The sequence below is a fragment of the Hypomesus transpacificus genome, unplaced genomic scaffold (genome assembly GCF_021917145.1).
Source record: "Hypomesus transpacificus isolate Combined female unplaced genomic scaffold, fHypTra1 scaffold_303, whole genome shotgun sequence".
NCBI classification, from domain to species: Eukaryota; Metazoa; Chordata; class Actinopteri; order Osmeriformes; family Osmeridae; genus Hypomesus; species Hypomesus transpacificus.
The window spans coordinates 45,983-69,986 of NW_025813830.1; the positions used below are offsets into that span (position 1 = coordinate 45,983).

General features: G+C 51.8%; 1 non-coding gene and 6 pseudogenes across 1 annotated transcript; all 7 read left to right on the forward strand.

Annotated features, from left to right (window-relative positions):
* Window positions 1-1,319: 1,319 nt before the first annotated feature.
* LOC124463781 lies at window positions 1,320-1,498 on the forward strand (annotated as a pseudogene).
* Window positions 1,499-5,610: 4,112 nt separating this feature from the next.
* LOC124463778 lies at window positions 5,611-5,791 on the forward strand (annotated as a pseudogene).
* A 4,141-nt stretch (window positions 5,792-9,932) lies between these two features.
* Window positions 9,933-10,112, forward strand: LOC124463780 (annotated as a pseudogene).
* Window positions 10,113-10,673: 561 nt separating this feature from the next.
* Window positions 10,674-10,864, forward strand: LOC124463772. The gene has a single exon (XR_006955649.1). It is a non-coding gene; the product is annotated as a U2 spliceosomal RNA (small nuclear RNA).
* A 4,139-nt stretch (window positions 10,865-15,003) lies between these two features.
* LOC124463783 lies at window positions 15,004-15,178 on the forward strand (annotated as a pseudogene).
* A 4,130-nt stretch (window positions 15,179-19,308) lies between these two features.
* LOC124463785 lies at window positions 19,309-19,483 on the forward strand (annotated as a pseudogene).
* Window positions 19,484-23,624: 4,141 nt separating this feature from the next.
* LOC124463786 lies at window positions 23,625-23,799 on the forward strand (annotated as a pseudogene).
* The last annotated feature ends 205 nt before the right edge of the window (window positions 23,800-24,004 follow it).

Consider the following 24,004-nt stretch of genomic DNA (forward strand, 5'->3'; position numbering starts at 1 on the left):
GATTTTAAAGTGTTTTTAGGTAGCCGGTACACCGCACTCCACCTGGCGCTGGCGACGACCCCATCCGGGAACCAAAAGACCGCGGCCCTGGCCAGATTCTGGATGGGGTCCTACCTCAGGCACCTGCAGTGGATCCCGAAAGACCTGAGGACGCCGGTGTCCTTTAATCTCCCCCCGGCTTACCTTTTTATTAAGACCTTTTTAAAGACACACATTTTAGAGAAGGAACCACTCACCGTTTTAACCAAACACCGCTCTGTTCTCTCTCTTGTGCAGGAACGGGAGGAAGTGAGCCGAGTGCGCCGACTCGCCCTGGGTGAGTCGGCCACAGTCTGGCGGAACGTAAGCCACCCTGCTCTGCTGAACAAGCACCGAGACCTCTCCTGGATGGTGGCCCATGAGATCCTCCCGGTCAGAGCCGTCATGCACTCCCGGAGACTGGCGACAACATCCAGGTGCCCGCGGCCGACTTGTGGCGGAGAGGAGACCGTGAGGCACCTGCTCTGGGAGTGCAGTGCCGCCCGGGACCTGTGGATCCTAGCGGGGCCCCTGGTGAACCCGTGCCTGCCGGCAGGGGAGGTCCTAAACGCACAGCTGGTGCTCTACGGGGTGAGCCAGAGAACCATGACATCTGGACAATTCCGCCAACTCTGGCTCACCCTGACATGCTTCAAAGAAGCCCTTTGGACCTCCAGAAACCTGCTGGCGGGGAAGCGCGTGGAGATGTCCACCCAGGCAGCGGCGGAACTGGCTGCAGGGACCCTCGGGTGGTACATCCCACGCGCCATACGGAGGGGGCCCCCACCCACGTGAAGTGGTCCGGGCGGCAGCGGCCTGGCTGCGCCGGAATGGCTGCCTAGGTCGAGGATCTCCGCTGGGCCCCGGAGGGGGGGGACTCGGGGCTTGTTCAGCGGGGCAGGTAGAGGCGAGCCAGACAGACTCACCCCGGTCCTGCACAACTGAAGAACAGAACTTTTAAACGCACCCACATGCACACACTCACACAGACGCACATGTTCAAGCACACATAGTCAATATATACACACATCACATCTTAATGACACATTGTAATACATTGCTTTAAAAATGTCTTAATTTAAGTGTACATCCTTTTATGGCCTTTTAAACACTGCTGTACTTATATGACCCCCCTGATTTTAGCCGGCACTTTTTAAACTCGAACCCGATTCAGTGCTTTTTAAAGTATTACACCAGTGTTTTTACGCCCCCTATGCCTTGTAAACTATGTACCTTTTAAAAACACAAGAAAAGACATGTAAAGAAAAGTAACTGTCATGAATTGTCAACGGTGAGAACCAATAAATTTTTCGAAAGAAAAAAAAAATCTGTTCTTATCAGTTTAATATCTGATACGTCCTCCATGCGAGGACAACATATTAAACGGATTTTTGCAACAGGGAGTCGGAACAGGGGCTCGCTCCGTCCGCTCTGCGCATCGCCCCGGTATTGCAGCGCCTCCGGGAAGGGTGCACTCTTTCTAAGCGTGTCAAAGGGAAAAACGAGGGAGGGAGGGAGGGAGGGAGGGAGGGAGGGGCGTTTGGGTTAGGGCTTGAAAGGGTTAGAAAGGGTTAGGTTAGAAAGGGTTAGGTTAGAAAGGGTTAGGTTAGAAAGGGTTAGGTTAGAAAGGGTTAGGTTAGAAAGGGTTAGGTTAGGTTAGAAAGGGTTAGGTTAGAAAGGGTTAGGGTTAGAAAGGGTTAGGTTAGAAAGGGTTAGGTTAGAAAGGGTTAGGTTAGGGTTAGAAAGGGTTAGGGTAAAAAAGGTTAGGGTAAAAAAGAAAAAAAAAAAAAAGGGTTTTGGCGCGCGGAGGCCTGTCGGCCGGTGGCGTTTTCCCGCCCTTTTAGATAAAAAAAAAAAAAAAAAAAACGGAGGTGAGGTGAGTGACTTCAAAGGGGAGTGAGTGAGTGAGTGAGTGAGTGAGTGCAGAGAGGTGACCGAGCGGCCCGGCTGGCGCACGGAGGGCCCGGGCGCGCGGGGCGTCCAATAGTGCGGTCATCGCTTCTCGGCCTTTTGACTCAGATACCTGATTCGATTGGTGCAGAGAGCGATCAGCCGGCCGGTGGGCGTTACCCTTTTCAGTTGGTTATCCTATCATTTGAGTTTGTGTTGTGTTTATTTGAATTTTTTCACTGACCCAGATTTTTGTCTTTGTCTTTTCACAGGTCCACAGACGGTTACCGGAGCCAGTGCTGGAGGAGGAGTCACTCACCGGATTTTCCATTCTTCCACTGGCCCAGCCCAGTGCTGGGCCAGGTGAGTGCCTCCAAGGCCAGTACTTTTCCGGTTCCCCTGTGGGCCTTGTCTTGTCTTGTGTTTGTGTAATTTAGCCTGTCTTTTTTAGCTTATGATTTGGTTGGTTTGTCTTATCTGTTTAGTTATTCTAGTTGGTTGTCGTCTGTATTGTTAATTGTGTGTTCATAGCTTGTTTGTCCATAGTCTTTTTGTTAGTTTCAGTGTTGTTTGGTGTAGCCTAGCCACCAATCCTTGATTGGTGGCAGGTGTGTCTAGTTGAGGTGTTGTCAGTGTTTTTCCGTGTCTTGTTTAGTGTGTGTTTTGTCTCCATCTTGTGGTTGTTTTAATTGTTGGTCTAATTGTTGTCAGTGTTTTTCCGTGCCGCCGCCAGTTGCTAGGCCTAGCAAGCCAGCAATTGGTGGCAGGTGTGTCTTGTTAGTGTGAGTGTTTTGTCTCAGTAGTTTTCCGTTTAGTGTATTCCTTTAGTTTTGTCTGTTTAGTTTTGGTTATCGTCTAAGTGTATTTGTGGTAAATTTCTTTTGGCCGGTCTTTTCAGTTGCACTTCCTTGTTGATTTGTTTTTTTTGGTTGGGTGCTGTCCAGTCCAGTGTTTGTTACCCTCCATTGTTTTATTAGTGTGACCCCTCCCCCACCCCCCCCCCTTCCCCCCCCCTCCCCCCATACCAGTGTTTGTCTCCCCCTACCTTCTTGTGTTGGTGTCCCCTCCCCTCCCTCTGTTACCTTGTAGTGTCACTCCCACCCCCTTGTCTAATTGTTGTTGAGTGTTGTTGTGCCTCAAAATGTCGGCCGCACGCGCCGGCATGAAGAGGCACAACAGTGTCCGTTTTCTGTTCAAGGTGGTGGATGGCGTCAAACTGGAGATGTCCAGATTGGACTTCTCCAGGAACCTGCTCCAGAAGAAACTGAAATTCACAGCAGCAGACTTGAACTGCATCTTGGCCTTGCCTTCTGCGCAGGGCTTTGATGTTAGTTTCATAACTGCTTCGTTGCTGAAAGAGTTTTGGTCAAGGTATGAGGATTGCAGAGAGTATATTTCCCTAGCCTTTGAAATGGAAAAACTGACGGACAACACCTTGAAAGTGGTGATTGTCCGGATGTTTAATGAGACGGTTAACCCGGAGGATGTTTCTTTGTGGTTGAGTAGGTACTGCAAAGTAACCGGGCCACCGGCGAAAGTGATGGATCAGGATGGCATCTGGAATGGGGCGTGGAGAGTACCCATTCAGCAGCTCCCTGATCCAACAGGGTACGAAGGACTGAGGCAGTTACCCTCCCTCATTGTGTTGGGGGAGAACAGGGGCTTCGTACACTACCAGGGACAGCCTAAATTGTGCAGGAAGTGTGGGAAGCACGGGCACCTCGCGGAGGCATGCCATGAGGTGGTTTGTGGAAAGTGCAGGGAGATTGGGCATGTCTTCGCGGAGTGCCCGAATGGGAGAGCCTGCAACTTGTGTGGCGGGCTCTCCCACCTGTTCAGAGACTGTCCTCAGTCCTTTGCAAACAGGCTCAAGGCGGACAGGGCGCCTGTGGAGCCTGTGGTAGAGGCGGAAAAGGAAGACCGGAGGACGGAGGGGGTAGCCCCGGTCTTAGTCCCTGTTTTTAACCCTGTTTTGACCCCTGTTTTAAGGCCCCCGACCCCTGTTTTAAGGCCCCTGATCCAGGAGGTGGAGGAGGAGGTGAAGGAGGCGGGAGCGGGAGCGGGAGCGGGAGCGGAAGAGGAGGGAAAAAGCGGTGGAGAGGATAGAACACCGGGGGAGCCGAGTCCCGCCACCTCCTCCACCTCCACCTCCTCTCCCAGCACCAGCACCAGCACCAGCAGTAGCGAAGGGGATTTTATCCAGTGTGGTCAAAATCTTATGGGGAAACGGCCCAGAGATCTGTCCTCTGACATCGATCCTGCCGAGACGGGGAGGCCTGAAGTGAGCTCTAGGGAGTCAGATTCCTCCACTAGGGTATTTCCTTCAAACTCTCCTAACCAGATTGCCTTTTTAGACGTGAATCTCGCCTCTACCCCCAAGGAGAGTAAAGGCCTCCCCAAAGGAAAGAAAAAAAAAGAAATGAAGAGCGAAGAGGTGAGTATCCCCATTTTATCATGATTGTGTTTTACCAGTTTTATGCCTTGTTTTTAGGGGACTGCGACGCCACATGCTGCACAGCACTGGCGACGGCCCTGTCCAGAGAACAGGTGATGACAGCCCGGGACGGCCTCTGGATAGGGCCCCACCTCAGGACCCTGGAGCGGACCCAGAAGGACCTGAGGACGCCAGTGCTTTTTAAGTCTTCCCCTTGTTTATGGCTTTTTAAGATGTTTTTAAGGAGGCTTGAATTTGTTGTTTTTACCGTTTTGACCCACAGTTGCTCTGTCTCCTCTCTCGTACGGGCATGGGGCGGGGTCGCTCGGACCCTTCCTGCTCCGCTGGGCGGGTGCCGGACCCTCCCTTGGACGGTGGCCCATGAGATCCTCCCGGCCAGAGCCGTCAAGCACTCTCGGGGCACGTCGACTACATCTAGGCGCCCACGGTCGACTCTGGGCGGAGAGGAGATTGTGAGGTGGCCTGCCCTGGGAGTGCAGTGCCGTCCGGGACCTGTGTTTCCAGGTGGGGCCCCTGGAATCCCGTGCCTGCCGGCGGGGAGGTCCGGGTGGGCCAGAGCCGTTCCGCCAGCTCTGGTCCACCCCACCGCAATGCTGAAGAAGATTCCTTGGACCTCCAGAAACCGGCCGGCAGGGAGACGCGTGGAGACGGCCACCCCGGCAGCGGCGGTACTGGTTGCAGGGACCCGAGGGTGGTCCGTCCCACGCGCCATTCGGAGGGGGCCCCAACGCACGCGAAGTGGTCCGGACGGCAGCGGCCTGGCTGCGCTGGAACAGCTGCCAAGGTCGAGGATCTCCGCTGGGCCCCTGAGGGGGGGGGTCGCGGGCCCGCCCGGTGGAGGGGGGAGTGGATCGCCCGGGCGGGCTCGCCTCGTTCCTGTGCAGGAGAGGAGCAGAACTTTTAAGCACACACACAGGCACACAGACAAACATCTTTTAGTGTGTTTTTAAGACACTTTTGAAAATGTTTCTCCTTTTAAAATGTCTTAATTTGCTCAAAATGTACAATGTTTATTTCTTTTATGGCCTTTTAAACACTGTTGTATGCACACAAGATTCATTTTTTAGGCACTTTTAAAAATACGTAAATAATGCAGTGCTCTTATTGAAGATACACCAGTGTTTTAATATTTTCCACAATGGTTTGCCTGTTTTGTACATTTTAAAAAGTATTGTTATTTATTTTAAGCAAAGAAATTAGGAGAGGGTTTTAATGTCTTGGTACTGTGTATTGGTCAACGGCTATGTATCAATAAAAAGTTTCAAAAGAAAAAAATCTGTTCTTATCAGTTTAATATCTGATACGTCCTCCATGCGAGGACAACATATTAAACGGATTTTTGCAACAGGGAGTCGGAACAGGGGCTCGCTCCGTCCGCTCCGCGCATCGCCCCGGTATTGCAGCGCCTCCGGGAAGGGTGCACTCTTTCTAAGCGTGTCAAAGGGAAAAACGAGGGAGGGAGGGAGGGAGGGAGGGAGGGAGGGAGGGGCGTTTGGGTTAGGGCTTGAAAGGGTTAGAAAGGGTTAGGTTAGAAAGGGTTAGGTTAGAAAGGGTTAGGTTAGAAAGGGTTAGGTTAGAAAGGGTTAGGTTAGGTTAGAAAGGGTTAGGTTAGGTTAGAAAGGGTTAGGTTAGAAAGGGTTAGGGTTAGAAAGGGTTAGGTTAGAAAGGGTTAGGTTAGAAAGGGTTAGGTTAGGGTTAGAAAGGGTTAGGGTAAAAAAGGTTAGGGTAAAAAAGAAAAAAAAAAAAAAGGGTTTTGGCGCGCGGAGGCCTGTCGGCCGGTGGCGTTTTCCCGCCCTTTTAGATAAAAAAAAAAAAAAAAAAAAAAAACGGAGGTGAGGTGAGTGACTTCAAAGGGGAGTGAGTGAGTGAGTGAGTGAGTGAGTGAGTGAGTGAGTGCAGAGAGGTGACCGAGCGGCCCGGCTGGCGCACGGAGGGCCCGGGCGCGCGGGGCGTCCAATAGTGCGGTCATCGCTTCTCGGCCTTTTGACTCAGATACCTGATTCGATTGGTGCAGAGAGCGATCAGCCGGCCGGTGGGCGTTACCCTTTTCAGTTGGTTATCCTATCATTTGAGTTTGTGTTGTGTTTATTTGAATTTTTTCACTGACCCAGATTTTTGTCTTTGTCTTTTTCACAGGTCCACAGACGGTTACCGGAGCCAGTGCTGGAGGAGGAGTCACTCACCGGAATTTTCCATTCTTCCACTGGCCCAGCCCAGTGCTGGGCCAGGTGAGTGCCTCCAAGGCCAGTACTTTTCCGGTTCCCCTGTGGGCCTTGTCTTGTCTTGTGTTTGTGTAATTTAGCCTGTCTTTTTTAGCTTATGATTTGGTTGGTTTGTCTTATCTGTTTAGTTATTCTAGTTGGTTGTCGTCTGTATTGTTAATTGTGTGTTCATAGCTTGTTTGTCCATAGTCTTTTTGTTAGTTTCAGTGTTGTTTGGTGTAGCCTAGCCACCAATCCTTGATTGGTGGCAGGTGTGTCTAGTTGAGGTGTTGTCAGTGTTTTTCCGTGTCTTGTTTAGTGTGTGTTTTGTCTCCATCTTGTGGTTGTTTTAATTGTTGGTCTAATTGTTGTCAGTGTTTTTCCGTGCCGCCGCCAGTTGCTAGGCCTAGCAAGCCAGCAATTGGTGGCAGGTGTGTCTTGTTAGTGTGAGTGTTTTGTCTCAGTAGTTTTCCGTTTAGTGTATTCCTTTAGTTTTGTCTGTTTAGTTTTGGTTATCGTCTAAGTGTATTTGTGGTAAATTTCTTTTGGCCGGTCTTTTCAGTTGCACTTCCTTGTTGATTTGTTTTTTTTGGTTGGGTGCTGTCCAGTCCAGTGTTTGTTACCCTCCATTGTTTTATTAGTGTGACCCCTCCCCCACCCCCCCCCCCCTTCCCCCCCCCTCCCCCCATACCAGTGTTTGTCTCCCCCTACCTTCTTGTGTTGGTGTCCCCTCCCCTCCCTCTGTTACCTTGTAGTGTCACTCCCACCCCCTTGTCTAATTGTTGTTGAGTGTTGTTGTGCCTCAAAATGTCGGCCGCACGCGCCGGCATGAAGAGGCACAACAGTGTCCGTTTTCTGTTCAAGGTGGTGGATGGCGTCAAACTGGAGATGTCCAGATTGGACTTCTCCAGGAACCTGCTCCAGAAGAAACTGAAATTCACAGCAGCAGACTTGAACTGCATCTTGGCCTTGCCTTCTGCGCAGGGCTTTGATGTTAGTTTCATAACTGCTTCGTTGCTGAAAGAGTTTTGGTCAAGGTATGAGGATTGCAGAGAGTATATTTCCCTAGCCTTTGAAATGGAAAAACTGACGGACAACACCTTGAAAGTGGTGATTGTCCGGATGTTTAATGAGACGGTTAACCCGGAGGATGTTTCTTTGTGGTTGAGTAGGTACTGCAAAGTAACCGGGCCACCGGCGAAAGTGATGGATCAGGATGGCATCTGGAATGGGGCGTGGAGAGTACCCATTCAGCAGCTCCCTGATCCAACAGGGTACGAAGGACTGAGGCAGTTACCCTCCCTCATTGTGTTGGGGGAGAACAGGGGCTTCGTACACTACCAGGGACAGCCTAAATTGTGCAGGAAGTGTGGGAAGCACGGGCACCTCGCGGAGGCATGCCATGAGGTGGTTTGTGGAAAGTGCAGGGAGATTGGGCATGTCTTCGCGGAGTGCCCGAATGGGAGAGCCTGCAACTTGTGTGGCGGGCTCTCCCACCTGTTCAGAGACTGTCCTCAGTCCTTTGCAAACAGGCTCAAGGCGGACAGGGCGCCTGTGGAGCCTGTGGTAGAGGCGGAAAAGGAAGACCGGAGGACGGAGGGGGTAGCCCCGGTCTTAGTCCCTGTTTTTAACCCTGTTTTGACCCCTGTTTTAAGGCCCCCGACCCCTGTTTTAAGGCCCCTGATCCAGGAGGTGGAGGAGGAGGTGAAGGAGGCGGGAGCGGGAGCGGGAGCGGGAGCGGAAGAGGAGGGAAAAAGCGGTGGAGAGGATAGAACACCGGGGGAGCCGAGTCCCGCCACCTCCTCCACCTCCACCTCCTCTCCCAGCACCAGCACCAGCACCAGCAGTAGCGAAGGGGATTTTATCCAGTGTGGTCAAAATCTTATGGGGAAACGGCCCAGAGATCTGTCCTCTGACATCGATCCTGCCGAGACGGGGAGGCCTGAAGTGAGCTCTAGGGAGTCAGATTCCTCCACTAGGGTATTTCCTTCAAACTCTCCTAACCAGATTGCCTTTTTAGACGTGAATCTCGCCTCTACCCCCAAGGAGAGTAAAGGCCTCCCCAAAGGAAAGAAAAAAAAAGAAATGAAGAGCGAAGAGGTGAGTATCCCCATTTTATCATGATTGTGTTTTACCAGTTTTATGCCTTGTTTTTAGGGGACTGCGACGCCACATGCTGCACAGCACTGGCGACGGCCCTGTCCAGAGAACAGGTGATGACAGCCCGGGACGGCCTCTGGATAGGGCCCCACCTCAGGACCCTGGAGCGGACCCAGAAGGACCTGAGGACGCCAGTGCTTTTTAAGTCTTCCCCTTGTTTATGGCTTTTTAAGATGTTTTTAAGGAGGCTTGAATTTGTTGTTTTTACCGTTTTGACCCACAGTTGCTCTGTCTCCTCTCTCGTACGGGCATGGGGCGGGGTCGCTCGGACCCTTCCTGCTCCGCTGGGCGGGTGCCGGACCCTCCCTTGGACGGTGGCCCATGAGATCCTCCCGGCCAGAGCCGTCAAGCACTCTCGGGGCACGTCGACTACATCTAGGCGCCCACGGTCGACTCTGGGCGGAGAGGAGATTGTGAGGTGGCCTGCCCTGGGAGTGCAGTGCCGTCCGGGACCTGTGTTTCCAGGTGGGGCCCCTGGAATCCCGTGCCTGCCGGCGGGGAGGTCCGGGTGGGCCAGAGCCGTTCCGCCAGCTCTGGTCCACCCCACCGCAATGCTGAAGAAGATTCCTTGGACCTCCAGAAACCGGCCGGCAGGGAGACGCGTGGAGACGGCCACCCCGGCAGCGGCGGTACTGGTTGCAGGGACCCGAGGGTGGTCCGTCCCACGCGCCATTCGGAGGGGGCCCCAACGCACGCGAAGTGGTCCGGACGGCAGCGGCCTGGCTGCGCTGGAACAGCTGCCAAGGTCGAGGATCTCCGCTGGGCCCCTGAGGGGGGGGGTCGCGGGCCCGCCCGGTGGAGGGGGGAGTGGATCGCCCGGGCGGGCTCGCCTCGTTCCTGTGCAGGAGAGGAGCAGAACTTTTAAGCACACACACAGGCACACAGACAAACATCTTTTAGTGTGTTTTTAAGACACTTTTGAAAATGTTTCTCCTTTTAAAATGTCTTAATTTGCTCAAAATGTACAATGTTTATTTCTTTTATGGCCTTTTAAACACTGTTGTATGCACACAAGATTCATTTTTTAGGCACTTTTAAAAATACGTAAATAATGCAGTGCTCTTATTGAAGATACACCAGTGTTTTAATATTTTCCACAATGGTTTGCCTGTTTTGTACATTTTAAAAAGTATTGTTATTTATTTTAAGCAAAGAAATTAGGAGAGGGTTTTAATGTCTTGGTACTGTGTATTGGTCAACGGCTATGTATCAATAAAAAGTTTCAAAAGAAAAAATCTGTTCTTATCAGTTTAATATCTGATACGTCCTCCATGCGAGGACAACATATTAAACGGATTTTTGCAACAGGGAGTCGGAACAGGGGCTCGCTCCGTCCGCTCCGCGCATCGCCCCGGTATTGCAGCGCCTCCGGGAAGGGTGCACTCTTTCTAAGCGTGTCAAAGGGAAAAACGAGGGAGGGAGGGAGGGAGGGAGGGAGGGAGGGAGGGAGGGGCGTTTGGGTTAGGGCTTGAAAGGGTTAGAAAGGGTTAGGTTAGAAAGGGTTAGGTTAGAAAGGGTTAGGTTAGAAAGGGTTAGGTTAGAAAGGGTTAGGTTAGGTTAGAAAGGGTTAGGTTAGGTTAGAAAGGGTTAGGTTAGAAAGGGTTAGGGTTAGAAAGGGTTAGGTTAGAAAGGGTTAGGTTAGAAAGGGTTAGGTTAGGGTTAGAAAGGGTTAGGGTAAAAAAGGTTAGGGTAAAAAAGAAAAAAAAAAAAAAGGGTTTTGGCGCGCGGAGGCCTGTCGGCCGGTGGCGTTTTCCCGCCCTTTTAGATAAAAAAAAAAAAAAAAAAAAAACGGAGGTGAGGTGAGTGACTTCAAAGGGGAGTGAGTGAGTGAGTGAGTGAGTGAGTGAGTGAGTGAGTGAGTGAGTGAGTGAGTGAGTGCAGAGAGGTGACCGAGCGGCCCGGCTGGCGCACGGAGGGCCCGGGCGCGCGGGGCGTCCAATAGTGCGGTCATCGCTTCTCGGCCTTTTGGCTCTGATCAAGTGTAGTATCTGTTCTTATCAGTTTAATATCTGATACGTCCTCCATGCGAGGACAACATATTAAACGGATTTTTGCAACAGGGAGTCGGAACAGGGGCTCGCTCCGTCCGCTCTGCGCATCGCCCCGGTATTGCAGCGCCTCCGGGAAGGGTGCACTCTTTCTAAGCGTGTCAAAGGGAAAAACGAGGGAGGGAGGGAGGGAGGGAGGGAGGGAGGGAGGGAGGGAGGGGCGTTTGGGTTAGGGCTTGAAAGGGTTAGAAAGGGTTAGGTTAGAAAGGGTTAGGTTAGAAAGGGTTAGGTTAGAAAGGGTTAGGTTAGAAAGGGTTAGGTTAGAAAGGGTTAGGTTAGGTTAGAAAGGGTTAGGTTAGAAAGGGTTAGGGTTAGAAAGGGTTAGGTTAGAAAGGGTTAGGTTAGAAAGGGTTAGGTTAGGGTTAGAAAGGGTTAGGGTAAAAAAGGTTAGGGTAAAAAAGAAAAAAAAAAAAAAGGGTTTTGGCGCGCGGAGGCCTGTCGGCCGGTGGCGTTTTCCCGCCCTTTTAGATAAAAAAAAAAAAAAAAAAAAAACGGAGGTGAGGTGAGTGACTTCAAAGGGGAGTGAGTGAGTGAGTGAGTGAGTGAGTGAGTGCAGAGAGGTGACCGAGCGGCCCGGCTGGCGCACGGAGGGCCCGGGCGCGCGGGGCGTCCAATAGTGCGGTCATCGCTTCTCGGCCTTTTGACTCAGATACCTGATTCGATTGGTGCAGAGAGCGATCAGCCGGCCGGTGGGCGTTACCCTTTTCAGTTGGTTATCCTATCATTTGAGTTTGTGTTGTGTTTATTTGAATTTTTTCACTGACCCAGATTTTTGTCTTTGTCTTTTCACAGGTCCACAGACGGTTACCGGAGCCAGTGCTGGAGGAGGAGTCACTCACCGGATTTTCCATTCTTCCACTGGCCCAGCCCAGTGCTGGGCCAGGTGAGTGCCTCCAAGGCCAGTACTTTTCCGGTTCCCCTGTGGGCCTTGTCTTGTCTTGTGTTTGTGTAATTTAGCCTGTCTTTTTTAGCTTATGATTTGGTTGGTTTGTCTTATCTGTTTAGTTATTCTAGTTGGTTGTCGTCTGTATTGTTAATTGTGTGTTCATAGCTTGTTTGTCCATAGTCTTTTTGTTAGTTTCAGTGTTGTTTGGTGTAGCCTAGCCACCAATCCTTGATTGGTGGCAGGTGTGTCTAGTTGAGGTGTTGTCAGTGTTTTTCCGTGTCTTGTTTAGTGTGTGTTTTGTCTCCATCTTGTGGTTGTTTTAATTGTTGGTCTAATTGTTGTCAGTGTTTTTCCGTGCCGCCGCCAGTTGCTAGGCCTAGCAAGCCAGCAATTGGTGGCAGGTGTGTCTTGTTAGTGTGAGTGTTTTGTCTCAGTAGTTTTCCGTTTAGTGTATTCCTTTAGTTTTGTCTGTTTAGTTTTGGTTATCGTCTAAGTGTATTTGTGGTAAATTTCTTTTGGCCGGTCTTTTCAGTTGCACTTCCTTGTTGATTTGTTTTTTTTGGTTGGGTGCTGTCCAGTCCAGTGTTTGTTACCCTCCATTGTTTTATTAGTGTGACCCCTCCCCCACCCCCCCCCCCTTCCCCCCCCCTCCCCCCATACCAGTGTTTGTCTCCCCCTACCTTCTTGTGTTGGTGTCCCCTCCCCTCCCTCTGTTACCTTGTAGTGTCACTCCCACCCCCTTGTCTAATTGTTGTTGAGTGTTGTTGTGCCTCAAAATGTCGGCCGCACGCGCCGGCATGAAGAGGCACAACAGTGTCCGTTTTCTGTTCAAGGTGGTGGATGGCGTCAAACTGGAGATGTCCAGATTGGACTTCTCCAGGAACCTGCTCCAGAAGAAACTGAAATTCACAGCAGCAGACTTGAACTGCATCTTGGCCTTGCCTTCTGCGCAGGGCTTTGATGTTAGTTTCATAACTGCTTCGTTGCTGAAAGAGTTTTGGTCAAGGTATGAGGATTGCAGAGAGTATATTTCCCTAGCCTTTGAAATGGAAAAACTGACGGACAACACCTTGAAAGTGGTGATTGTCCGGATGTTTAATGAGACGGTTAACCCGGAGGATGTTTCTTTGTGGTTGAGTAGGTACTGCAAAGTAACCGGGCCACCGGCGAAAGTGATGGATCAGGATGGCATCTGGAATGGGGCGTGGAGAGTACCCATTCAGCAGCTCCCTGATCCAACAGGGTACGAAGGACTGAGGCAGTTACCCTCCCTCATTGTGTTGGGGGAGAACAGGGGCTTCGTACACTACCAGGGACAGCCTAAATTGTGCAGGAAGTGTGGGAAGCACGGGCACCTCGCGGAGGCATGCCATGAGGTGGTTTGTGGAAAGTGCAGGGAGATTGGGCATGTCTTCGCGGAGTGCCCGAATGGGAGAGCCTGCAACTTGTGTGGCGGGCTCTCCCACCTGTTCAGAGACTGTCCTCAGTCCTTTGCAAACAGGCTCAAGGCGGACAGGGCGCCTGTGGAGCCTGTGGTAGAGGCGGAAAAGGAAGACCGGAGGACGGAGGGGGTAGCCCCGGTCTTAGTCCCTGTTTTTAACCCTGTTTTGACCCCTGTTTTAAGGCCCCCGACCCCTGTTTTAAGGCCCCTGATCCAGGAGGTGGAGGAGGAGGTGAAGGAGGCGGGAGCGGGAGCGGGAGCGGGAGCGGAAGAGGAGGGAAAAAGCGGTGGAGAGGATAGAACACCGGGGGAGCCGAGTCCCGCCACCTCCTCCACCTCCACCTCCTCTCCCAGCACCAGCACCAGCACCAGCAGTAGCGAAGGGGATTTTATCCAGTGTGGTCAAAATCTTATGGGGAAACGGCCCAGAGATCTGTCCTCTGACATCGATCCTGCCGAGACGGGGAGGCCTGAAGTGAGCTCTAGGGAGTCAGATTCCTCCACTAGGGTATTTCCTTCAAACTCTCCTAACCAGATTGCCTTTTTAGACGTGAATCTCGCCTCTACCCCCAAGGAGAGTAAAGGCCTCCCCAAAGGAAAGAAAAAAAAAGAAATGAAGAGCGAAGAGGTGAGTATCCCCATTTTATCATGATTGTGTTTTACCAGTTTTATGCCTTGTTTTTAGGGGACTGCGACGCCACATGCTGCACAGCACTGGCGACGGCCCTGTCCAGAGAACAGGTGATGACAGCCCGGGACGGCCTCTGGATAGGGCCCCACCTCAGGACCCTGGAGCGGACCCAGAAGGACCTGAGGACGCCAGTGCTTTTTAAGTCTTCCCCTTGTTTATGGCTTTTTAAGATGTTTTTAAGGAGGCTTGAATTTGTTGTTTTTACCGTTTTGACCCACAGTTGCTCTGTCTCCTCTCTCGTACGGGCATGGGGCGGGGTCGCTCGGACCCTTCCTGCTCCGCTGGGCGGGTGCCGGACCCTCCCTTGGACGGTGGCCCATGAGATCCTCCCGGCCAGAGCCGTCAAGCACTCTCGGGGCACGTCGACTACATCTAGGCGCCCACGGTCGACTCTGGGCGGAGAGGAGATTGTGAGGTGGCCTGCCCTGGGAGTGCAGTGCCGTCCGGGACCTGTGTTTCCAGGTGGGGCCCCTGGAATCCCGTGCCTGCCGGCGGGGAGGTCCGGGTGGGCCAGAGCCGTTCCGCCAGCTCTGGTCCACCCCACCGCAATGCTGAAGAAGATTCCTTGGACCTCCAGAAACCGGCCGGCAGGGAGACGCGTGGAGACGGCCACCCCGGCAGCGGCGGTACTGGTTGCAGGGACCCGAGGGTGGTCCGTCCCACGCGCCATTCGGAGGGGGCCCCAACGCACGCGAAGTGGTCCGGACGGCAGCGGCCTGGCTGCGCTGGGACAGCTGCCAAGGTCGAGGATCTCCGCTGGGCCCCTGAGGGGGGGGGTCGCGGGCCCGCCCGGTGGAGGGGGGAGTGGATCGCCCGGGCGGGCTCGCCTCGTTCCTGTGCAGGAGAGGAGCAGAACTTTTAAGCACACACACAGGCACACAGACAAACATCTTTTAGTGTGTTTTTAAGACACTTTTGAAAATGTTTCTCCTTTTAAAATGTCTTAATTTGCTCAAAATGTACAATGTTTATTTCTTTTATGGCCTTTTAAACACTGTTGTATGCACACAAGATTCATTTTTTAGGCACTTTTAAAAATACGTAAATAATGCAGTGCTCTTATTGAAGATACACCAGTGTTTTAATATTTTCCACAATGGTTTGCCTGTTTTGTACATTTTAAAAAGTATTGTTATTTATTTTAAGCAAAGAAATTAGGAGAGGGTTTTAATGTCTTGGTACTGTGTATTGGTCAACGGCTATGTATCAATAAAAAGTTTCAAAAGAAAAAAAAATCTGTTCTTATCAGTTTAATATCTGATACGTCCTCCATGCGAGGACAACATATTAAACGGATTTTTGCAACAGGGAGTCGGAACAGGGGCTCGCTCCGTCCGCTCTGCGCATCGCCCCGGTATTGCAGCGGCTCCGGGAAGGGTGCACTCTTTCTAAGCGTGTCAAAGGGAAAAACGAGGGAGGGAGGGAGGGAGGGAGGGAGGGAGGGGCGTTTGGGTTAGGGCTTGAAAGGGTTAGAAAGGGTTAGGTTAGAAAGGGTTAGGTTAGAAAGGGTTAGGTTAGAAAGGGTTAGGTTAGAAAGGGTTAGGTTAGGTTAGAAAGGGTTAGGTTAGGTTAGAAAGGGTTAGGTTAGAAAGGGTTAGGGTTAGAAAGGGTTAGGTTAGAAAGGGTTAGGTTAGAAAGGGTTAGGTTAGGGTTAGAAAGGGTTAGGGTAAAAAAGGTTAGGGTAAAAAAGAAAAAAAAAAAAAAGGGTTTTGGCGCGCGGAGGCCTGTCGGCCGGTGGCGTTTTCCCGCCCTTTTAGATAAAAAAAAAAAAAAAAAAAAAACGGAGGTGAGGTGAGTGACTTCAAAGGGGAGTGAGTGAGTGAGTGAGTGAGTGAGTGAGTGCAGAGAGGTGACCGAGCGGCCCGGCTGGCGCACGGAGGGCCCGGGCGCGCGGGGCGTCCAATAGTGCGGTCATCGCTTCTCGGCCTTTTGACTCAGATACCTGATTCGATTGGTGCAGAGAGCGATCAGCCGGCCGGTGGGCGTTACCCTTTTCAGTTGGTTATCCTATCATTTGAGTTTGTGTTGTGTTTATTTGAATTTTTTCACTGACCCAGATTTTTGTCTTTGTCTTTTCACAGGTCCACAGACGGTTACCGGAGCCAGTGCTGGAGGAGGAGTCACTCACCGGATTTTCCATTCTTCCACTGGCCCAGCCCAGTGCTGGGCCAGGTGAGTGCCTCCAAGGCCAGTACTTTTCCGGTTCCCCTGTGGGCCTTGTCTTGTCTTGTGTTTGTGTAATTTAGCCTGTCTTTTTTAGCTTATGATTTGGTTGGTTTGTCTTATCTGTTTAGTTATTCTAGTTGGTTGTCGTCTGTATTGTTAATTGTGTGTTCATAGCTTGTTTGTCCATAGTCTTTTTGTTAGTTTCAGTGTTGTTTGGTGTAGCCTAGCCACCAATCCTTGATTGGTGGCAGGTGTGTCTAGTTGAGGTGTTGTCAGTGTTTTTCCGTGTCTTGTTTAGTGTGTGTTTTGTCTCCATCTTGTGGTTGTTTTAATTGTTGGTCTAATTGTTGTCAGTGTTTTTCCGTGCCGCCGCCAGTTGCTAGGCCTAGCAAGCCAGCAATTGGTGGCAGGTGTGTCTTGTTAGTGTGAGTGTTTTGTCTCAGTAGTTTTCCGTTTAGTGTATTCCTTTAGTTTTGTCTGTTTAGTTTTGGTTATCGTCTAAGTGTATTTGTGGTAAATTTCTTTTGGCCGGTCTTTTCAGTTGCACTTCCTTGTTGATTTGTTTTTTTTGGTTGGGTGCTGTCCAGTCCAGTGTTTGTTACCCTCCATTGTTTTATTAGTGTGACCCCTCCCCCACCCCCCCCCTTCCCCCCCCCTCCCCCCATACCAGTGTTTGTCTCCCCCTACCTTCTTGTGTTGGTGTCCCCTCCCCTCCCTCTGTTACCTTGTAGTGTCACTCCCACCCCCTTGTCTAATTGTTGTTGAGTGTTGTTGTGCCTCAAAATGTCGGCCGCACGCGCCGGCATGAAGAGGCACAACAGTGTCCGTTTTCTGTTCAAGGTGGTGGATGGCGTCAAACTGGAGATGTCCAGATTGGACTTCTCCAGGAACCTGCTCCAGAAGAAACTGAAATTCACAGCAGCAGACTTGAACTGCATCTTGGCCTTGCCTTCTGCGCAGGGCTTTGATGTTAGTTTCATAACTGCTTCGTTGCTGAAAGAGTTTTGGTCAAGGTATGAGGATTGCAGAGAGTATATTTCCCTAGCCTTTGAAATGGAAAAACTGACGGACAACACCTTGAAAGTGGTGATTGTCCGGATGTTTAATGAGACGGTTAACCCGGAGGATGTTTCTTTGTGGTTGAGTAGGTACTGCAAAGTAACCGGGCCACCGGCGAAAGTGATGGATCAGGATGGCATCTGGAATGGGGCGTGGAGAGTACCCATTCAGCAGCTCCCTGATCCAACAGGGTACGAAGGACTGAGGCAGTTACCCTCCCTCATTGTGTTGGGGGAGAACAGGGGCTTCGTACACTACCAGGGACAGCCTAAATTGTGCAGGAAGTGTGGGAAGCACGGGCACCTCGCGGAGGCATGCCATGAGGTGGTTTGTGGAAAGTGCAGGGAGATTGGGCATGTCTTCGCGGAGTGCCCGAATGGGAGAGCCTGCAACTTGTGTGGCGGGCTCTCCCACCTGTTCAGAGACTGTCCTCAGTCCTTTGCAAACAGGCTCAAGGCGGACAGGGCGCCTGTGGAGCCTGTGGTAGAGGCGGAAAAGGAAGACCGGAGGACGGAGGGGGTAGCCCCGGTCTTAGTCCCTGTTTTTAACCCTGTTTTGACCCCTGTTTTAAGGCCCCCGACCCCTGTTTTAAGGCCCCTGATCCAGGAGGTGGAGGAGGAGGTGAAGGAGGCGGGAGCGGGAGCGGGAGCGGGAGCGGAAGAGGAGGGAAAAAGCGGTGGAGAGGATAGAACACCGGGGGAGCCGAGTCCCGCCACCTCCTCCACCTCCACCTCCTCTCCCAGCACCAGCACCAGCACCAGCAGTAGCGAAGGGGATTTTATCCAGTGTGGTCAAAATCTTATGGGGAAACGGCCCAGAGATCTGTCCTCTGACATCGATCCTGCCGAGACGGGGAGGCCTGAAGTGAGCTCTAGGGAGTCAGATTCCTCCACTAGGGTATTTCCTTCAAACTCTCCTAACCAGATTGCCTTTTTAGACGTGAATCTCGCCTCTACCCCCAAGGAGAGTAAAGGCCTCCCCAAAGGAAAGAAAAAAAAAGAAATGAAGAGCGAAGAGGTGAGTATCCCCATTTTATCATGATTGTGTTTTACCAGTTTTATGCCTTGTTTTTAGGGGACTGCGACGCCACATGCTGCACAGCACTGGCGACGGCCCTGTCCAGAGAACAGGTGATGACAGCCCGGGACGGCCTCTGGATAGGGCCCCACCTCAGGACCCTGGAGCGGACCCAGAAGGACCTGAGGACGCCAGTGCTTTTTAAGTCTTCCCCTTGTTTATGGCTTTTTAAGATGTTTTTAAGGAGGCTTGAATTTGTTGTTTTTACCGTTTTGACCCACAGTTGCTCTGTCTCCTCTCTCGTACGGGCATGGGGCGGGGTCGCTCGGACCCTTCCTGCTCCGCTGGGCGGGTGCCGGACCCTCCCTTGGACGGTGGCCCATGAGATCCTCCCGGCCAGAGCCGTCAAGCACTCTCGGGGCACGTCGACTACATCTAGGCGCCCACGGTCGACTCTGGGCGGAGAGGAGATTGTGAGGTGGCCTGCCCTGGGAGTGCAGTGCCGTCCGGGACCTGTGTTTCCAGGTGGGGCCCCTGGAATCCCGTGCCTGCCGGCGGGGAGGTCCGGGTGGGCCAGAGCCGTTCCGCCAGCTCTGGTCCACCCCACCGCAATGCTGAAGAAGATTCCTTGGACCTCCAGAAACCGGCCGGCAGGGAGACGCGTGGAGACGGCCACCCCGGCAGCGGCGGTACTGGTTGCAGGGACCCGAGGGTGGTCCGTCCCACGCGCCATTCGGAGGGGGCCCCAACGCACGCGAAGTGGTCCGGACGGCAGCGGCCTGGCTGCGCTGGGACAGCTGCCAAGGTCGAGGATCTCCGCTGGGCCCCTGAGGGGGGGGGTCGCGGGCCCGCCCGGTGGAGGGGGGAGTGGATCGCCCGGGCGGGCTCGCCTCGTTCCTGTGCAGGAGAGGAGCAGAACTTTTAAGCACACACACAGGCACACAGACAAACATCTTTTAGTGTGTTTTTAAGACACTTTTGAAAATGTTTCTCCTTTTAAAATGTCTTAATTTGCTCAAAATGTACAATGTTTATTTCTTTTATGGCCTTTTAAACACTGTTGTATGCACACAAGATTCATTTTTTAGGCACTTTTAAAAATACGTAAATAATGCAGTGCTCTTATTGAAGATACACCAGTGTTTTAATATTTTCCACAATGGTTTGCCTGTTTTGTACATTTTAAAAAGTATTGTTATTTATTTTAAGCAAAGAAATTAGGAGAGGGTTTTAATGTCTTGGTACTGTGTATTGGTCAACGGCTATGTATCAATAAAAAGTTTCAAAAGAAAAAAAAATCTGTTCTTATCAGTTTAATATCTGATACGTCCTCCATGCGAGGACAACATATTAAACGGATTTTTGCAACAGGGAGTCGGAACAGGGGCTCGCTCCGTCCGCTCTGCGCATCGCCCCGGTATTGCAGCGGCTCCGGGAAGGGTGCACTCTTTCTAAGCGTGTCAAAGGGAAAAACGAGGGAGGGAGGGAGGGAGGGAGGGAGGGAGGGAGGGAGGGGCGTTTGGGTTAGGGCTTGAAAGGGTTAGAAAGGGTTAGGTTAGAAAGGGTTAGGTTAGAAAGGGTTAGGTTAGAAAGGGTTAGGTTAGAAAGGGTTAGGTTAGGTTAGAAAGGGTTAGGTTAGGTTAGAAAGGGTTAGGTTAGAAAGGGTTAGGGTTAGAAAGGGTTAGGTTAGAAAGGGTTAGGTTAGAAAGGGTTAGGTTAGGGTTAGAAAGGGTTAGGGTAAAAAAGGTTAGGGTAAAAAAGAAAAAAAAAAAAAAGGGTTTTGGCGCGCGGAGGCCTGTCGGCCGGTGGCGTTTTCCCGCCCTTTTAGATAAAAAAAAAAAAAAAAAAAAAACGGAGGTGAGGTGAGTGACTTCAAAGGGGAGTGAGTGAGTGAGTGAGTGAGTGAGTGAGTGCAGAGAGGTGACCGAGCGGCCCGGCTGGCGCACGGAGGGCCCGGGCGCGCGGGGCGTCCAATAGTGCGGTCATCGCTTCTCGGCCTTTTGACTCAGATACCTGATTCGATTGGTGCAGAGAGCGATCAGCCGGCCGGTGGGCGTTACCCTTTTCAGTTGGTTATCCTATCATTTGAGTTTGTGTTGTGTTTATTTGAATTTTTTCACTGACCCAGATTTTTGTCTTTGTCTTTTCACAGGTCCACAGACGGTTACCGGAGCCAGTGCTGGAGGAGGAGTCACTCACCGGATTTTCCATTCTTCCACTGGCCCAGCCCAGTGCTGGGCCAGGTGAGTGCCTCCAAGGCCAGTACTTTTCCGGTTCCCCTGTGGGCCTTGTCTTGTCTTGTGTTTGTGTAATTTAGCCTGTCTTTTTTAGCTTATGATTTGGTTGGTTTGTCTTATCTGTTTAGTTATTCTAGTTGGTTGTCGTCTGTATTGTTAATTGTGTGTTCATAGCTTGTTTGTCCATAGTCTTTTTGTTAGTTTCAGTGTTGTTTGGTGTAGCCTAGCCACCAATCCTTGATTGGTGGCAGGTGTGTCTAGTTGAGGTGTTGTCAGTGTTTTTCCGTGTCTTGTTTAGTGTGTGTTTTGTCTCCATCTTGTGGTTGTTTTAATTGTTGGTCTAATTGTTGTCAGTGTTTTTCCGTGCCGCCGCCAGTTGCTAGGCCTAGCAAGCCAGCAATTGGTGGCAGGTGTGTCTTGTTAGTGTGAGTGTTTTGTCTCAGTAGTTTTCCGTTTAGTGTATTCCTTTAGTTTTGTCTGTTTAGTTTTGGTTATCGTCTAAGTGTATTTGTGGTAAATTTCTTTTGGCCGGTCTTTTCAGTTGCACTTCCTTGTTGATTTGTTTTTTTTGGTTGGGTGCTGTCCAGTCCAGTGTTTGTTACCCTCCATTGTTTTATTAGTGTGACCCCTCCCCCACCCCCCCCCCCCTTCCCCCCCCCTCCCCCCATACCAGTGTTTGTCTCCCCCTACCTTCTTGTGTTGGTGTCCCCTCCCCTCCCTCTGTTACCTTGTAGTGTCACTCCCACCCCCTTGTCTAATTGTTGTTGAGTGTTGTTGTGCCTCAAAATGTCGGCCGCACGCGCCGGCATGAAGAGGCACAACAGTGTCCGTTTTCTGTTCAAGGTGGTGGATGGCGTCAAACTGGAGATGTCCAGATTGGACTTCTCCAGGAACCTGCTCCAGAAGAAACTGAAATTCACAGCAGCAGACTTGAACTGCATCTTGGCCTTGCCTTCTGCGCAGGGCTTTGATGTTAGTTTCATAACTGCTTCGTTGCTGAAAGAGTTTTGGTCAAGGTATGAGGATTGCAGAGAGTATATTTCCCTAGCCTTTGAAATGGAAAAACTGACGGACAACACCTTGAAAGTGGTGATTGTCCGGATGTTTAATGAGACGGTTAACCCGGAGGATGTTTCTTTGTGGTTGAGTAGGTACTGCAAAGTAACCGGGCCACCGGCGAAAGTGATGGATCAGGATGGCATCTGGAATGGGGCGTGGAGAGTACCCATTCAGCAGCTCCCTGATCCAACAGGGTACGAAGGACTGAGGCAGTTACCCTCCCTCATTGTGTTGGGGGAGAACAGGGGCTTCGTACACTACCAGGGACAGCCTAAATTGTGCAGGAAGTGTGGGAAGCACGGGCACCTCGCGGAGGCATGCCATGAGGTGGTTTGTGGAAAGTGCAGGGAGATTGGGCATGTCTTCGCGGAGTGCCCGAATGGGAGAGCCTGCAACTTGTGTGGCGGGCTCTCCCACCTGTTCAGAGACTGTCCTCAGTCCTTTGCAAACAGGCTCAAGGCGGACAGGGCGCCTGTGGAGCCTGTGGTAGAGGCGGAAAAGGAAGACCGGAGGACGGAGGGGGTAGCCCCGGTCTTAGTCCCTGTTTTTAACCCTGTTTTGACCCCTGTTTTAAGGCCCCCGACCCCTGTTTTAAGGCCCCTGATCCAGGAGGTGGAGGAGGAGGTGAAGGAGGCGGGAGCGGGAGCGGGAGCGGGAGCGGAAGAGGAGGGAAAAAGCGGTGGAGAGGATAGAACACCGGGGGAGCCGAGTCCCGCCACCTCCTCCACCTCCACCTCCTCTCCCAGCACCAGCACCAGCACCAGCAGTAGCGAAGGGGATTTTATCCAGTGTGGTCAAAATCTTATGGGGAAACGGCCCAGAGATCTGTCCTCTGACATCGATCCTGCCGAGACGGGGAGGCCTGAAGTGAGCTCTAGGGAGTCAGATTCCTCCACTAGGGTATTTCCTTCAAACTCTCCTAACCAGATTGCCTTTTTAGACGTGAATCTCGCCTCTACCCCCAAGGAGAGTAAAGGCCTCCCCAAAGGAAAGAAAAAAAAAGAAATGAAGAGCGAAGAGGTGAGTATCCCCATTTTATCATGATTGTGTTTTACCAGTTTTATGCCTTGTTTTTAGGGGACTGCGACGCCACATGCTGCACAGCACTGGCGACGGCCCTGTCCAGAGAACAGGTGATGACAGCCCGGGACGGCCTCTGGATAGGGCCCCACCTCAGGACCCTGGAGCGGACCCAGAAGGACCTGAGGACGCCAGTGCTTTTTAAGTCTTCCCCTTGTTTATGGCTTTTTAAGATGTTTTTAAGGAGGCTTGAATTTGTTGTTTTTACCGTTTTGACCCACAGTTGCTCTGTCTCCTCTCTCGTACGGGCATGGGGCGGGGTCGCTCGGACCCTTCCTGCTCCGCTGGGCGGGTGCCGGACCCTCCCTTGGACGGTGGCCCATGAGATCCTCCCGGCCAGAGCCGTCAAGCACTCTCGGGGCACGTCGACTACATCTAGGCGCCCACGGTCGACTCTGGGCGGAGAGGAGATTGTGAGGTGGCCTGCCCTGGGAGTGCAGTGCCGTCCGGGACCTGTGTTTCCAGGTGGGGCCCCTGGAATCCCGTGCCTGCCGGCGGGGAGGTCCGGGTGGGCCAGAGCCGTTCCGCCAGCTCTGGTCCACCCCACCGCAATGCTGAAGAAGATTCCTTGGACCTCCAGAAACCGGCCGGCAGGGAGACGCGTGGAGACGGCCACCCCGGCAGCGGCGGTACTGGTTGCAGGGACCCGAGGGTGGTCCGTCCCACGCGCCATTCGGAGGGGGCCCCAACGCACGCGAAGTGGTCCGGACGGCAGCGGCCTGGCTGCGCTGGGACAGCTGCCAAGGTCGAGGATCTCCGCTGGGCCCCTGAGGGGGGGGGTCGCGGGCCCGCCCGGTGGAGGGGGGAGTGGATCGCCCGGGCGGGCTCGCCTCGTTCCTGTGCAGGAGAGGAGCAGAACTTTTAAGCACACACACAGGCACACAGACAAACATCTTTTAGTGTGTTTTTAAGACACTTTTGAAAATGTTTCTCCTTTTAAAATGTCTTAATTTGCTCAAAATGTACAATGTTTATTTCTTTTATGGCCTTTTAAACACTGTTGTATGCACACAAGATTCATTTTTTAGGCACTTTTAAAAATACGTAAATAATGCAGTGCTCTTATTGAAGATACACCAGTGTTTTAATATTTTCCACAATGGTTTGCCTGTTTTGTACATTTTAAAAAGTATTGTTATTTATTTTAAGCAAAGAAATTAGGAGAGGGTTTTAATGTCTTGGTACTGTGTATTGGTCAACGGCTATGTATCAATAAAAAGTTTCAAAAGAAAAAAAAATCTGTTCTTATCAGTTTAATATCTGATACGTCCTCCATGCGAGGACAACATATTAAACGGATTTTTGCAACAGGGAGTCGGAACAGGGGCTCGCTCCGTCCGCTCTGCGCATCGCCCCGGTATTGCAGCGGCTCCGGGAAGGGTGCACTCTTTCTAAGCGTGTCAAAGGGAAAAACGAGGGAGGGAGGGAGGGAGGGAGGGAGGGAGGGGCGTTTGGGTTAGGGCTTGAAAGGGTTAGAAAGGGTTAGGTTAGAAAGGGTTAGGTTAGAAAGGGTTAGGTTAGAAAGGGTTAGGTTAGAAAGGGTTAGGTTAGGTTAGAAAGGGTTAGGTTAGGTTAGAAGGGTTAGGTTAGAAAGGG